At 42.7% G+C, this 15,338-nt stretch overlaps 1 protein-coding gene across 2 annotated transcripts in view; it reads right to left on the bottom strand.

Moving 5' to 3' along the window:
- Smim14 (small integral membrane protein 14) overlaps positions 1-15,338 on the bottom strand; it is a 40,950-nt gene that overhangs the window by 24,304 nt on the left and 1,308 nt on the right. The gene's annotated exons all lie outside the window — the stretch shown is intronic.

The raw sequence follows: 15,338 nt of genomic DNA, 5'->3' as shown, positions 1-15,338 counted from the left end.
AAGCTGGGATAGGGCCTGGGAATGTGGCCTAGTGGTAGAGAGCTTGCCTAGCATGCATGAAGCCCAGGGTTCCATTCCTCAGCACCACATAAACAGAAAAGGCCGGAAGTGGCGCTGAGGCTCAAGTGGTAGAGTGCTAGCCTTGAGCAAAAAGAAGCCAGGAACAGTGGTCAGGCCCTGAGTTCAAGCCCCAGGACTGGCAAAAAAAGAAAGAAAGCTGGGATAGTAGCTGGGCGCAGGTGGCTCATACCTGCAATCCTAGCTACTCAGGAAGCTGAGGATCACGGTTCGAAGCCAGCCTGGGCAGGAAAGACTGTGAGACTTTTATTTCTAATTAAATCAAAGAAAAAGCTGGAAGCGGTGCTGTGGCTCAAGTGGTAGAGTGCTAGCCTTGAGCAAAAGGAGCTCAGGGACAGTACCCAGGTCCAGAGTTCAAGCCTCAGGACCAGAAAAAGAAAGAAAGCTGGAAAATTTTCGGCACTCACTGAACAAAGTACTGGACTATTTTGGGTGTGTTCTGCTACTGGGGCTACAAGTCAGGGCCTAGCCACTGTCCCTTAGCTTTTTCCATTCAAGGCTAACTAGTGTTCTACCACCTGAGCCACAGTTCCACTTCCGGTGTTTTGGTGGTTAATTGAAGATAAGAGTCAAAAGGTTTTGCTTTTTTGTAACACAACATTGCTAAATAGTAAATATTTCAAAGTACTTTCCCTGGGAGTATGGGTCAAGCAGTAGTGTGACTGACAAGTTGCAAGGCTTTTTGACTTCAAAGCCCAGTACTAAAAGAAAAAAAAAATTTAAATAGTGATTTTAACACAAAATGAGAAAATTAAACATGAATTTGAGAAGGAAACAAGTCATACACTAAATAAAACAGCAGCAGCTCTCATATTTACTTAAAACATTATTGTATGTTTTATATAAAATGACCTTACCTGCTACTTACTTTACCAACAGCTAGTAAAATTTCAACCACTAACTAAATACAACAGAAGTAGGCCAAAAGTTTAAAAGAACACAAGTGAGCAGGGATGCTGGTAGCTCATGCCTGTAATCCAAGCTACTCAAGAGACTGAGATCTAAGGATTGCAGTTCAAAGACAGCTCTGGCAGGAAAAGTCTGTGAAACTTTTTTTTTTTTTGGCCAGTCCTGGGCCTTGAACTCAGGGCCTGAGCACTGTCCCTGGCTTCTTTTTTGCTCAAGGCTAGCACTCTGCCACTTGAGCCACAGGCCCACTTCTGGCCGTTTTCTGTATATGTGGTACTAGGGAATCGAGCCCAGGGCCTCATGTATACAAGGCAAGCACTCTTGCCACTAGGCCATATCCCCAGCCCCAAACTTTTTTTTTTTTAAGTAGCTCCCCCCACCACCCCATACAAAGACCACATTTTATTTTATTTATTCATTTTTTTTGCCAGTTCTGGGCCTTAAACTCAGAGCTTGAGCACTGTCCCTGGCTTCTTTTCCCTCAAGGCTAGCACTCTACCTCTTGAGCCACAGCACCACTTCTGGCCACTTTCTATATATGTGGTGCTGAGGAATTGAACCCAGGGCTTCATGTATACAAGGTAAGCCCTCTTGTCACTAGGCCATATTCCCAGCCCCTGTGAAACTTTTATCTCTAATCAACCACCAAAAAGCTGAGGTAGTACTTGAGAAGTAGAGTAGTAGCCTTGAGCACAAAAGCTCAAGGACAGAGTACAGGCCTGAAATTCAAGCCCCAGGACCAACACACGCATGCACGCACGCACACGCGCGCGCACACACACACACACACACACACACACTCCAAAACAAAAAACCACAACTGGACTTTAAGAAAAATATAGCCATGTTGAGCATCAAAAAAGAAAGAAAGACACACACCAAAAAAAAAGTTGAAAAAAAAGTCTACCTCATTCATGATGTATACATGTGCACATCTGAGGGGCGGTGAGGGAGACACAGAATCAGTGGAAAGTGGGATGAAAATGTGCAGCATCAGTGTCTAACAGCTGCACTGGACATTGATGAAAGTGAACCAAGTAACTCATGGGCAGAGAGAGATGGGAAGGAGGGAATAAGAGAGAATGGGGTAACAGCTGATACTAAGCAAAATGAAAGAAATGAACTTATCTGATGTATGTAAAGGTAACCCCACTGGTATGTCACCCCAAAAACAACAATAAAAAAAAATCTGAAAAAAAAAGATGACTAATGATCAAGCACTAGTGTATAGAATGATAAATTCCAAGTCTCAAAAAATCAGAATACTTAAAATTGCCAGTAGTATTTCTACAATTTATTTATTTTTTTAAATTAAATTTTATTGACAAGATGATATACAGAGGGGGTACAGTTACATAATAAGGTAGTGAGTACATTTCTTGTTATCTCTGTTACACCCTCCCTCATTTTTCTTTCCCTTCCCTAGTTCAGGTAAGCATATATACAATATCCAGTTTATCAAAAACATTTACAGTAACCACATGGGGTACACCAAAGGAAATTCACCTAGTATATTAAACATAACGACAACAACAAAATCCTCCTGTTTCTTTCTCTTGGAGTTCATTTTGCTTAGCCTCGTCTTATAATCATATGTAAATAGCTGTTGAGCTATTGTGAGCCTCTGATAGGTCTATCCTAGACCTTTTTATGTTTGTTTAGTAACTGTCTGGTTTTAGATACATAATGTAAAGTCTTGGATCCAAGCATGTAGAGATACCATCTGAAAAGAAGTTTGTTATTTTGCATACCTGGTCTCTACTGTTCTCCCTGCCCCTCCCCCAACAAGTATCTCTACAATTTACTGTGCTGTTACTGGAACTTGAACTCAGAGCTTTATGCTCTGAATCACAGATGGCACTTTACCATGTTAGCCATGCCTTCAGTCTAACATTTTGCTGGTCATTTGAAGGTGAAGTCTCAGACTTTTCTGCCTATGAAGCTTTCAAATCACAATCCTTTAGGTGTAACCCTCCCGAATAGCTACGTTTACAAATGTGAGTCACCAGTTGTCCAGCCTGCTATACAACTTTTTTTTTTCTGTTAGTTATGGGTCTTGAACTCAGGGCTTGGGCACTGTCCTTGAGATTTTTCACTTAAGGCTAGCAGTCTACCACTTTGATCCACAGCGCCACTTCCAGTTTTTTGATGGTTAATTGGAGATAAGAGTCTCTCAGTGGGGGGCTGGTGGCTCATATCTATAATCCTAGCTACTCAGGAAGCTGATATCTGAGGGTCACTGTTAAAAGCCGGACCAGACAGGAAAATCCCTGAGACTCCTTAATTAAACACCAGAAAACTGGAAGTAGAGCTGTGGCTCAAATTGGTAGACTGCCAGCCTTGAGCTAGAGTTCAGGGACAATGCCTAGGCCCTGAGTTCAAACTCCATGACTTAACAAAAAAAAAGAAAAGAAAAAGAAGTCTCACAGACTTTCCTTGTGTGGGCTGGTTTTTGAACCATGCCCCTCGGATCTCAGCCTCCTGAGTAGTTAGGATTACAGAAATGAGCCACCAGCAATGGCTTCTGCACAGTTTTTTCATTGTTATTTAAAAGGTGACTTACAAATTCTATACATTTTTTCTTTTTCTTTTTGCTAGTCCTGGGGCTTGAACTTAGTTAGGGCTTGGGCCCTGTCCCTGAGCTTCTTTTGCTCAAGGCTAGCACTCTACCACTTGAGCCACAGCGCCACTTCTGGCTTTTTTCTGTTTATGTGGTACTGAGGAATCAAACCCAGGGTTTCATGCACGCCAGGCAAGCAATCTACCACTAAGCCACATTCCCAGCCCAGATTCTGTACAATTTTTTAAACTAAGTTGAGGTCAAGGAAAAACATAATTCCCAAATGAGGGCTATAGCTTAGTCTTTGGCAGAGAACATGTCTAGCATATGAAAAGTCTTGGGTTTGACTAATGATATGGAGGGTAAAATACTACCGTAACTAATCATGAAGTTAAATAAAACTAAAATGAACATTCACCTAAAAACAAAACAGTAGTTTTATTACACTAAATGGTAGTTTAGTTATACATTACAAGTTCTAGAATTAACTGCTACAACCCTCTGGGATGCAATTTGGTAGTACATAACAAATACTATAGAGTTGGAGAAACAGTTTGGAGGTTGAGCACATTCAAGGCCCTAGGTTTAATAAAGGGAAAAAAGGAGGAAGAGAGGAAGGGAAGGAAGGTGAGAAGAAGGGAGGAAAAGAGAAAGGAGGGAAGGAAGGGACCATAGGAATATTCATATCAGCCAGGTATAGTACATACATCTGTCTATACTCCTAGCTACTTGGGAGGCTGAGGTAGGAATATGCAAACCCACAAATTTGAGACTAGTGTAAACAACACAGTGACATCCCATTTAAAAAAACATAAACATAAAATGCCTGAGGTTGTGGCTCAAAAGGTAGAGTGCTAGCCTTGAGGGAAAAAAAAGAAGCTACGGGGGCCAGGAATATGATGACCTAGTGGTGGAGTGCTTGCCTCATATACATGAAGCCCTGGATTCAATTCCTCAGCACCACATATATAGAAAAGGCCAGAAGTGGTATTGTGGCTCAAGCGGCAGAGTGCTAGCCTTGAGCAAAAAGAAGCCAGGGACAGTGCTCAGGCCAAGTCCAAGCCCCAGGACTGGCAAAAAAAAGAAAAAAAAGCTACAAATCCAGTATGCTCAATGTGAAATTCGTGTGGTTAAAATTTTTTAACTATGCCAAATTGCTACATACCCAGAATTTAAACTTGTATCAGTAACTGACCTTAAAAATGATAAAACTGGTTTGCAAAAGGAAATAACTTATAATTTATGTGTGCTCAAAATATTAATCTGTAAACCTCGTAATAACATTTGAAAACACTGTCTACATTTTTTTTCTCTGATAATATCTGCTTGTAAATGAAAGCTTAGCAAGTGATTCAAAAAATATGAAGGTATAGTTTTTTTTATGATTACACTAGTTATTTCCTGACAATCTATTTCTTTATTGTTTTCTATACCTTTAACCGCCTGAGCCATTTATGTCTTTATTTTTATTATTTTTGTGCCAGTCCTAGGGCATGAACTCAGGGCCTAGAGGGTGTCCCTAAGTTTTGTTTTTGGATTTTTTGCCCAAAGCTAGTGCTCCACCACTTGAGGCACATTTCCACTTCCTGCTTTTTGGAGGTTAATTGTAGATAAATAAGTCTCATACCCAGGCTAACTTCAAACATCGACTATCATCCTGAGTAGCAAGCATTACAAGCATGAGCCATAGGCCCCTGGCCCTGAATCCACTTACTTACATACTGATGTATGGGTGCACAAATGTCTTTACAGTGATCTCTCACCTACTGCTGGAGCTATGTTCCAGAGACCCCTGTGATAGGTGAAAATCTGTGAAGTAGCAGCTTCATACAGTTGTCGCTTACCATACTGTGTTTCATTTGAAGTCGCAGTAATGAACAGCAATATAGCAATATAGCATGGGATGACTGGATATCCATATTCAAACTTACACACATTTGTAAACATGGATACTTAAAACTCAAATGTTGATGGAAAATTCATATATATATTAGTAAGGACATTTATCTATGATGAGATAGATAGAAACAGACTTAAACGTTAAGAATTTAGAGCTGGGGACTGGGGATATGGCCTAGTGGCAAGAGTGCTTGCCTCGTATACATGAGGCCCTGGGTTCAATTCCCCAGCACCACATATACAGAAAATGGCCAGAAGTGGCGCTGCGGTTCAAGTGGCAGAGCGCTAGCCTTGAGCAAAAAAAAGCCAGGGACAGTGCTCAGGCCCTGAGTCCAAGCCCCAGGACTGGCCAAAAAAAAAAAAAAAAGAATTTAGAGCTGGGCACCAGTGGCTCACACCTGTAATCCTAGCTACTCAGAAGGCTGAGATCTGAGGATCAAGAGAAGGCTGAGATCTGAGGATCAAGAGTTTGAAATCGGGGCTGGGGATATAGCCGAGTGGCAAGAGTGCCTGCCTCGGATACACGAGGCCCTAGGTTCAATTCCCCAGCACCACATATACAGAAAACGGCCAGAAGCAGTGCTGTGGCTCAAGTGGCAGAGTGCTAGCCTTGAGCGGGAAGAAGCCAGGGACAGTGCTCAGGCCCTGAGTCCAAGGCCCAGGACTGGCCAAAAAAAGAGTTTGAAATCATGGGCTGGGAATGTGGCTTAGTGGTAGAGTGCTTGCCTAACATGCAAAAAAAAAAAAAAAAAGAAGCTCAGGGACAGTGCTGAGGCCCTGAGTCCCAAGCCCCAGGCCTGTCAAAAAAGAAAAAAGGTGGGGCTGGGAATATGGCTTAGTGGCAAGAATGGATGCCTCATATACATGAAGCCCTGAGTTTGATTCCCCAACACCACATATATAGAAAACAGCCAGAAGTGGCGCTGTGGCTCAAGTGGTAGAGTGCTAGCCTTGAGCAAAGAGAAGGGACAGTGCTCAGGCCCTGAGTCCAAGGCCCAGGACTGGCAAAAAAAAGGAGTTTAAAGTCACCATGAAAGTCCTTGAGACTCTTACCTCTAATTGAACACCAAAAAAGCTAGAAGTGGACCTGTGGCTCAAGTGGTAGAGTACTAGCCTTGAACACAAAAGCTTAGCCCCCAGGCCCTAAGTTCAAGCCTCAGGACTAGACCAAAGCAAAAATACAAAACCCTTAAATGTTAAAGTAAACTCCATTATATACTCCATTATATACCCTAAATACCATTATTATTTATTCCTGGGAGTTAAAATTCCCTGAATCCTATCAACAAATGTTTAAGGTCCAAATTAGCAAGCAATTATTGTTACAAATTCCTTATTTTTTTTCTTATTTTTTGCCAGACCTGGGGCTTGAAATCGGGGCCTGAGCCTTGTCCCGGGCTTCTTTTTGTTCAAGGCTAGCACTCTACCACTTGAGCCACAGAGCCACTTCTGGCCTTTTCTATATATGTGGTGCTGAGGAATCGAACCCAGGGCTTCATGTATGCAAGGCAAGCACTCTACCACTAGGCCATATTCCTAGCCCCTCCTTATAATATTCTTATACTAGGATTAGAGGTGTTTTTGACAAGACTAAAATCTTTTTTTTTTCTGGAAGCGCATAGTTTATTGAATGTTTATTGAAGTCTTGAACCGTTGCTTATGGTAGCAGATGGAGAAGGGAGCCATAGGCTTCCATCAGACAAAATGGGGTGGCGGGAAAGGGAGGGTGGTAGGGGAAATGGGGCTGGGGGGCAGGAGAGGAGCTGCGGGCACAGGTGACCAGGGGTCCTCACTCTCCCCACGCAGTGGCAAAGCCCAGGAACATCAATCTCTGCCCCCACCTGGAGGTGTCTGTGGACAATTCAGTCCTTCCTGTCATCAAGCGTGTAGGGAGGGGCAGGGCCGAGGGCCCTTCAGGACACCCTAGTCCTGGGCCAAGGCAGCTTTGTTGTTTTGGGGTTTTTTTGGCCAGTCCTGGGGCTTGGACTCAGGGCCTGAGCACTGTCCCTGGCTTCTTCCTGCTCAAGGGTAGCACTCTGCCACCCGAGCCACAGCGCCACTTCTGGCCATTTTCTGTATATGTGGTACTGGGGAATCGAACCCAGGGCCTCATGTATGAGGCAAACACTTTTGCCACTAGGCCATATCCCCAGCCCCCAAGGCAGCTTTGATGGCGGCCACCAGCCTCAAAAACTTCACCTCGGTGTCCACGTAGCCATCACCTCTCTCTCCTTGGAGTGAACCAACTTCCCGGCTACCATGACCTCAAAGAAGCCAGTGACCTGAGGTGTGCCCTTGCCACAGATGTCCAGGCACCCAGGGAACTCATCTTTCAGTTTCTTCTTAAGCTGGAGATACTTGGACTTGTAGCCTCAAGCACCATAGTACATGACCCACACAAGGACCATGGCTGAGGAGCTGAGGACTGCAGCAACCACTAGCAACGACACCCCAACCACATGACCAAGAGTAAAATCTTAACAGAAAGCTGCCTCTAAATTCTTAAATATGAAAACAAAGCATGCCCTTTTCCAGAGGGCATACTGAAAAGGAAGAGACTAAAGCAGGCTGGAAATGTCAACATTTCCCACAGAATAGAATGGGAATACTTAGAAACAGGCCAGAGCAACCAGGAAAACTGTGCAAGATTTCACTGGATAGATCAGGAATAGATAAGAGAATACCAATTGTCACCAACAGTTTTTTCTTCAATAAATTGAAATCTCAAAAGCGCTACTATTACAACCTCTTACTATTACAACCGGAGATGCAGAAGTTCCTACCAACTAATTCAAAAAGGAAAAGACTTTAGGCCTACAGAGCTTCCATAACTCACTCAAAGCCACACAACACTCACTCAGAGGTAGGAGTCAAACCCTGTCTTCTTTCATTTTTCTTTTCCAGAAAAGGATTTATGTAATTGATACTCAGGGGTGTAAAAGAAAAGATTAGATACAGACATAAAAGCTCCAGGATCTCAAGTATTAATTTGAATTATTCAACTTTTTTTTTTTTTTTTTTTGCCAGTCTTGGGGCTTGGGACTCAGGGCCTGAGCACTGTCCCTGGCTTCTTTTTGCTCAAGGCTAGCACTCTACCACTTGAGCCACAGCACCACTTCTGGCTTTTTCTGTTTATGTGACGCTGAGGAATCAAACCCAGGGCTTCATGCATGCTACACAAGCACTTTACCACTAAGCCACATTCCCAGCCCTCAACATAATTGTGTGTCAGTGTGCAAATTATAGCCAAAATAAAAAAAAACTGTACAAAGAAAAAAACATTTGTTTCCTTAACTTTTTTTTTTTTGCCAGTCCTGGGCCTTGGACCCAGGGCCTGAGCACTGTCCCTGGCTTCTTCCCGCTCAAGGCTAGCACTCTGCCACTTGAGCCACAGCGCCGCTTCTGGCCGTTTTCTGTATATGTGGTGCTGGGGAATCGAACCTAGGGCCTCGTGTATCCGAGGCAGGCACTCTTGCCGCTAGGCTATATCCCCAGCCCCTTCCTTAACTTTTTATCTCATTTGTGCTAGGCTTAACTCAAGTTCTTGATAAGCTGTCAAGAATTTCTTTATCTCCCTAATCCCTCCATTTCTTTTCTATATAAGAATCTATCCCTAGGCTGCCACCACTTTTCCAGAAATAATCATTTAATGACTCTATTTTCTTGTATTTCTTGGTCCATTAGGCTGACAAAACAAAATAGCATAGATAGAGTAGCTTATACACAATAGAAGTTCATTCTTCACATTTCTGGAAGCTGAGGACATCCAAGATAAAAGCACTGACAGATCCAGGGAATGGAGAAGGCTTGCTCTCTGGCTCAACAATGGTGTTCAGATGGAAAAAGGCAAGCAGCTCTCTGGGGTCCTATTCAAAAAGGTTCTGCCCTCATGATCTAATTCATCACACATGATTAAGTTTTCAATATATAAATAGACCACAGCATTCATAACAGAGAGAAAGGGGGGGGAAGGAGAAAGGAAGAACAGGTCCCATGTAAATAAAAAACTCAACAGGGCAAATAGTATCAGCTCACAAAACAATATCTGACTCATGGTCCTGCCTTTAGGACATGCGGCAGTTACTTGGCCTCCAAGGATCCAGAAAGCCCTAGGCTTTGCTGAGTGCAGCCCACAGCAGAGGTAAGAAACTCTCCCAGGCTGAAATCCTACCTGTGATTTTACTAGGCACTGCCCTAAAGGATGTGATGCCCCGTTCCTGCAGCCCAGCCCTCAGCATTGGCCCTTCCTAAGGTCTTACTGTTGCAACAACAGATTAGCAAGATCAAGAGCACTTTTTTTTTTTTTGAGTTTTAAAGCATACATTGGATGACAGTGGGCTTACTATGGAAGGAACCATATTTCTAAAGACTGAAATGCAAATGTGATAGTGCAGGCACTATGTAAGAAGACAGCAGGGGTGAAGACAAAGACTTCATTACAGGCTGGGAATATGGCCTAGTGGTTGAGTGCTTGCCTCATAAACATGAAGCCCTAGGTTCAATTCCTCAGCACCACATATATAGAAAAAGTCAGAAGGGGCTCTGTGGCTCAAGTGGTAGAGTGCTAGCCTTGAGCAAAAAGAAGCCAGGGACAGTACTCAAGCCTTGAGTCCCAAGCCCCAGGACTGGCAAAAAAAAAAAGACTTCACAAGTAAATTCCTTAAAGACTAGGTATAAATGACTACACTAATGCTATTCACTGTATGGACCTGTAATAATGTCACTGGATGGAGCCAGAGGATTTACTCCCTATTACTTATAGAAGAAAAGGTACAGCAGGATGTGCCACAACTAGGCTCACTGGAGGTGGTACCCTGAAGCGGCCTAAGAGAACCAAAAGTCTTGAAATTACTCTGACTCAAACTCCAGGACTCTGGGCCTGTAATAGGAGAGGCAGTCCCATAATTTCTGAATTTCCACTGTCCAAGTTCCACAGTCTTTTCCTATCCATTTGATTTTTTGTTTTTTGTGTTTTTTTTTTTGTATGTAGTACTGAAGAATTGAACCTAGGGCTTCATGCATACTAGGCAATCACTCTACCCTAAGATACATTCCCATTCATCTACCTTACAATTCTTATGTCCAAATAACACCCCAGAACACCAGAAAACCAGAAGTGGTACTTTGGCTCAAAGTGATAGAGCATTATTTGTGAGCAAAAAAGCTCAGGGACAGTGCCCAGGCCCTGACCTGAGTTCAAGCCCCAAGTGAAGGATTCCTGCCTTATTCCCCAAGATCAAGCAAAACAACAGGCTTGATCACATGCCTGTCTGCAGGCAGTTCCAACATGGGTCAGGCCAAGGACACCACCCTTGGTCCCCAAGGGACAATAGCCCCTCACCCTAGGTGGAGCATTCCACTGTGGGGCTGGTCAAGGACCTTACCCGGGGACCATAACCTATTTTCTGTTTTCTACATCCTTGCTAAGCCCTATATAAGCCTACTCCAAAATCCAGTGAGAGGCACAACCTCCAATCCCGCTGGAAGGTCTGTGCCCCTCGCTGTTCCTCAATGAACAGACCTTGCCTGTTGCAGATCCAGTCCAGCCTATTCTTTTTCCATTCTCCTCCACTTTCCCAATATCAAGATCTACCAAAACAAACAAAAACCAGAAGTGGGGCTGTGGCTTCAAGTGGTACAGCGCTAGCTTTGAGCAAAGAAAAGCTCAGGAACTGCACTCAGGCTCTGAGTTCAAGCCCCAGGACTGGCGTGCTCACACACTGAAGAAAAAAGCCAGGTACCGGTGGCTCACCCTGGTGTAATCCTAGCTACTCAGGAGGCTGAGATTTGAGGACTGCGGTTCCAAGCCAGCCCTGGTAGAAAAGTCTGTGAGACTTTTAAATCCAGTTACCCAACAAAGAGCTGAAGTGGAGTGGTGGCTTGAGAGTTAGAATGCTAGCCTTGAGCACCAAAGCTCAGGGACTCTGCCTAGGCTGAGTTCAGGCCCCAGGAGTTCCCTGCCCCACACAAAGAGTACAAGCCAGATGCTTGTTAATTCTAGCTACTCAGGAGGCTGAGATCTGAGGACTGAGGATCAAAGCTAGCCTAGGCAGAAAGTCCGTGAGATTCATCTCCATTTAATCACAGAAAAGCTCTGTAGCTCAAGTGGTAAAGGGCTAGCTAGCCTTGAGCAAAAGGAGCTTAGGGGCAGTGCTCAGGCTGTATAATTGTTTAAAATCTCTAATAAGTCAGTTTCTTCTACATTACCCTTGCTACAAGTATTAAACTTGCTAGGCACTTGTCTGTAATCTATGTATTCAAGGGGCTGAGATCTGAGAATCCTGACTCAAAAGCCAGCCTGGACAGAAAAAACTCTTAAGAATTCTTATCTCCAACTAACTACTAAAAAGAAGGAAGTAGAGCTGTGGGCTCAAGTGGTTAGAGCCTTGAGCAGTGAGGGCAACTCAGTGCCCTGAGTTCAAGTGGTAAAGGGGGAAAAATGAGATGACTTGAAATACACAAATTTGAGGAATTAAGATGTGCATATGTAGGGGCTGGGGATATGGCCTAGTGGCAAGAGTGCTTGCCCCGTATACATGAGGCCGTGGGTTCAATTCCCCAGCACAACATATATAGAAAATGGCCAGGAGTGGCGCTGTGACTCAAGTGGCAGAGTGCTAGCCTTGAGCAAAAAGAAGCCAGGGACAGTGCTCAGGCCCTGAGTCCAAGTCCCAGGGCTGGCCAAAAAAAAAAAGATGTGCACATGTAATATGCAAGTACCAAGCCATTTTAAATCTCTGAGATTTGAAAATCCTCAAATTTGGGGGTTTCTTTTTAAAATTGTATCACAAAGCTGATGTGCAGGGGGTTATAGTTACAGGTCAGATAAAGAATACATTTCTTTTCGAACAAGGTTACCCCTTCCCTCACTCTTTCTGTTTTCCCTCCTATCACCATCCACAAGTTCTATAGCTCATTTCCAACATAGTATCTAGTGAGCACTTCTTTTTGTGTTTGCTGATCCTGGGCTTGAATCCCTGGGCTTTTTTGCTTAAGGCTGGTGGCTCTACCACTTGAGTCACAGCTCCACTGCCAACTTTTTGGTGGCTAGTTGGAAATAAGAGTCTCACAGACTTATCTGCCTGTACTGGCTTTGAACTGCAATCCTCAGACCTCAGCTTCCTGAGTAGCGAGGATTACAGGTATAAGCCACTGGCACCGAGCCAGATTTGGGGTTTTATGGGGTCCTGGACACTAAAGCAATGTACTATGTAAAAAGTATAAACTTGTACTTTTAAACACTAGGTAGTAAAACATAACAAACTAAAAGCCAAACACTGATGAATCTCTTAGTTCTGGTATATATACCATAGGATGCTTTCTCCATTTATAACAGGAAGCACCTTTATGAGGTGTTAAACTTTGGAGGCTTTGCACTTGTAACATTTGTTAGTAAGTGCAGACAAGCGTAAACCACTTTCATTCTGTATTTTCCAAAGCTGAGACATCTGTGTTTTGTCCTAAATTTAAAGAAGAAAAAGGGGAAATGAAAGCTCAGTATGAAAATAACCAATGAGAAGGAAACTTTCTCCAAAATAAAAATACAAGTTTAAAATGCTAGATGTGTATATATTGTTAGTTAAGAATTATACTTTTCAAGAGTCGTTTTAAAGCAATACCAGTTTATAGTAAACATTTCAAATGTTCCTTTCCCCTAAAAACTAAAAATGTCAAAGTGAAAGGTTCTCTCCTCAGTGGCAAATTCTATAAAAAACTTTCATCTAAGTTTTCTAGGCATGCCCAAATACACACATGCAACATATACTTGTTAACCTATGTGGAAAACCATCCATTTAAAATCACTAAAATGGCTTTAGTGAAGGACTTGGAAATTGCCTCTCCCCTCTTGGCCCGTTTCATTTCGCCTATCTAAAGATGGAATAAGGATTCCTGCCTTATTTCTAAGGCCAAGCAAGACAACAGGTATGACTACACAGGTTATTGCAATCTGGGCTGGGCCAAGGACACCACCCTTGGTCCCCAAGGAACAATAGCCCCTCACACTGTGGGTTTGGCCAAGAACATCACCCTGGGAGACTATAACCCATTTTGTTTTCTACTTCCTTGTTAAGCCCTATATAAGCCTACCCCAAAATCTAGTCCTAGGCACAACATCCAATCCTGCAAGAAGGTCTGTGCCCCTTGCTGTTCCTCAATAAACAGTCCCCATCGCTTGAGGATCCAGTCCAGCCAATTCCTTTTCCATTCTCCTCCATATCCTAACATTTAGTACAATGTATTTCACAGTAGGACTGCTTGATAATGTTCACTTTTTAGAACTTGGGTTATCTTAAGCTCATCATAGTATTATAACAATGAAAAACTAGAAACTACATTCATGCCCAATATTAACTGAAAACTTCAAGTAGATAAGTTAAGACATCTTGTTAAAGGGTGGCTTTGTGGTTTCGGGTGGTGTAACAGATAAGATAGCCAGTTACAGCATGGCTTTGTGGTTTTAGGGTGGTATAGCTCAGTGACACAATGGTTCCATGTGACAATGGTAGCATGTGACAGACTTGGGGTGGAATCTCTAGCACTGCTTAAAAAAAAGAATCTAGGAATATGGCCTAGTGGTGGAGTACTTGCCTTAATACATGAAGCCCTGGGTTTGATTCCTCAGCACCACATATACAGAAAAAGCCAGAAGTGGTGCTGAGGCTCAAGTGGTAGAGTGCTAGCCTTGAGCAAAAAGAAGCCAGGGACAGTGAGTTCAAGCCCCAGGACTGGCAAAAAATAATAATAATAATAATCATCATCATCTTTACAAAATTTTTAAGGACATGATTTAAAAAAAAAAACTCTTTACATTAAATCTTCCAGAACTTTATTGCTGTGGGCTTGAACAGATGCTTTGCATTTAGAGCATGCACACAGGCTAACTATGGGATAAATCTAAACTTAGTCTAAATGAAATCTTTAGTAAGCAAATACTTTCTAGACTTTGATACTGTCAATTTAGGCTCTGCTCTCCCAAGAGTTTACAAGCTAAGACCTACTTTGTTATATTATGCCAATTTATTTGTTGAGAAGAAAACTTAAAGTCATGGTTTTGATATATTTTGCTTTTCCAACAGTAAATTTTCCCCTAAAAGTTAAGGTTCAAAGTCTTATCTGCAAGATTTTATTACTCAAATAAGTGCTAGCACATGAAGCAAGCAGATTGCAGAAAAGCATATGCATATGGAGTTTATCATATTTTAAAATTAAATACATATATGCAGAAAAGTTTGGACCAATACAAATTACTAATATTTTGGTGACTTGTGAGTGGTAGGGTTACTATTCCTTTCTGCTTATCTTATATCCATATTTTCCACAATCATCACAAAACACTAGGTGGAAACAAGTTATTCAGTTCTAGTTTGTACAAAAGGTAGAAACTGCAAAAGAGAAAATTAATTCCTTTCATAAGAAGGATCTCAGCTATAGATGAAATTTATTTTAATCTCTGGCATACCTAGGAGAAAAAAAGATTTTCTAAGAGGTCCATATTCTGCCACAAGAATAATCACCCTCTTAATTAAGGAAGTTATCTAAATCCCTAAGAACTCTTCCTAGATTTGACAGTGGAGACGATCAATCAGCATATGCTTTAATTGCTCTTCCTTAATGTTTGCCATAGGAATATGTCAAATAATGACTGGGGGGAAGTGATCCTCCTTAAAGCCACATTTAAGGGCTGGGAATATGGCCTAATAGTAGGATGCTTGCCTCCTATAAATGAAGCCCTGGGTTCGATTCCTCAGGACCACATGTAAAGAAAAAGCCAGAAGTGGCGCTGTGGCTCAAGTGGTAGACTGCTAGTCTTGAGCAAAATGAAGCCAGGGACAGGTTCAGGCCCAAGGACTCGGGGAGGGAGGGAGAGAGAGAGAGAGGGAGAGAGAAGGAG

Source organism: Perognathus longimembris, chromosome 16 (genome assembly GCF_023159225.1).
Source record: "Perognathus longimembris pacificus isolate PPM17 chromosome 16, ASM2315922v1, whole genome shotgun sequence".
In the NCBI taxonomy this organism is placed as follows: domain Eukaryota; kingdom Metazoa; phylum Chordata; class Mammalia; order Rodentia; family Heteromyidae; genus Perognathus; species Perognathus longimembris.
This window is presented reverse-complemented; position numbering and strand designations above follow the sequence as displayed.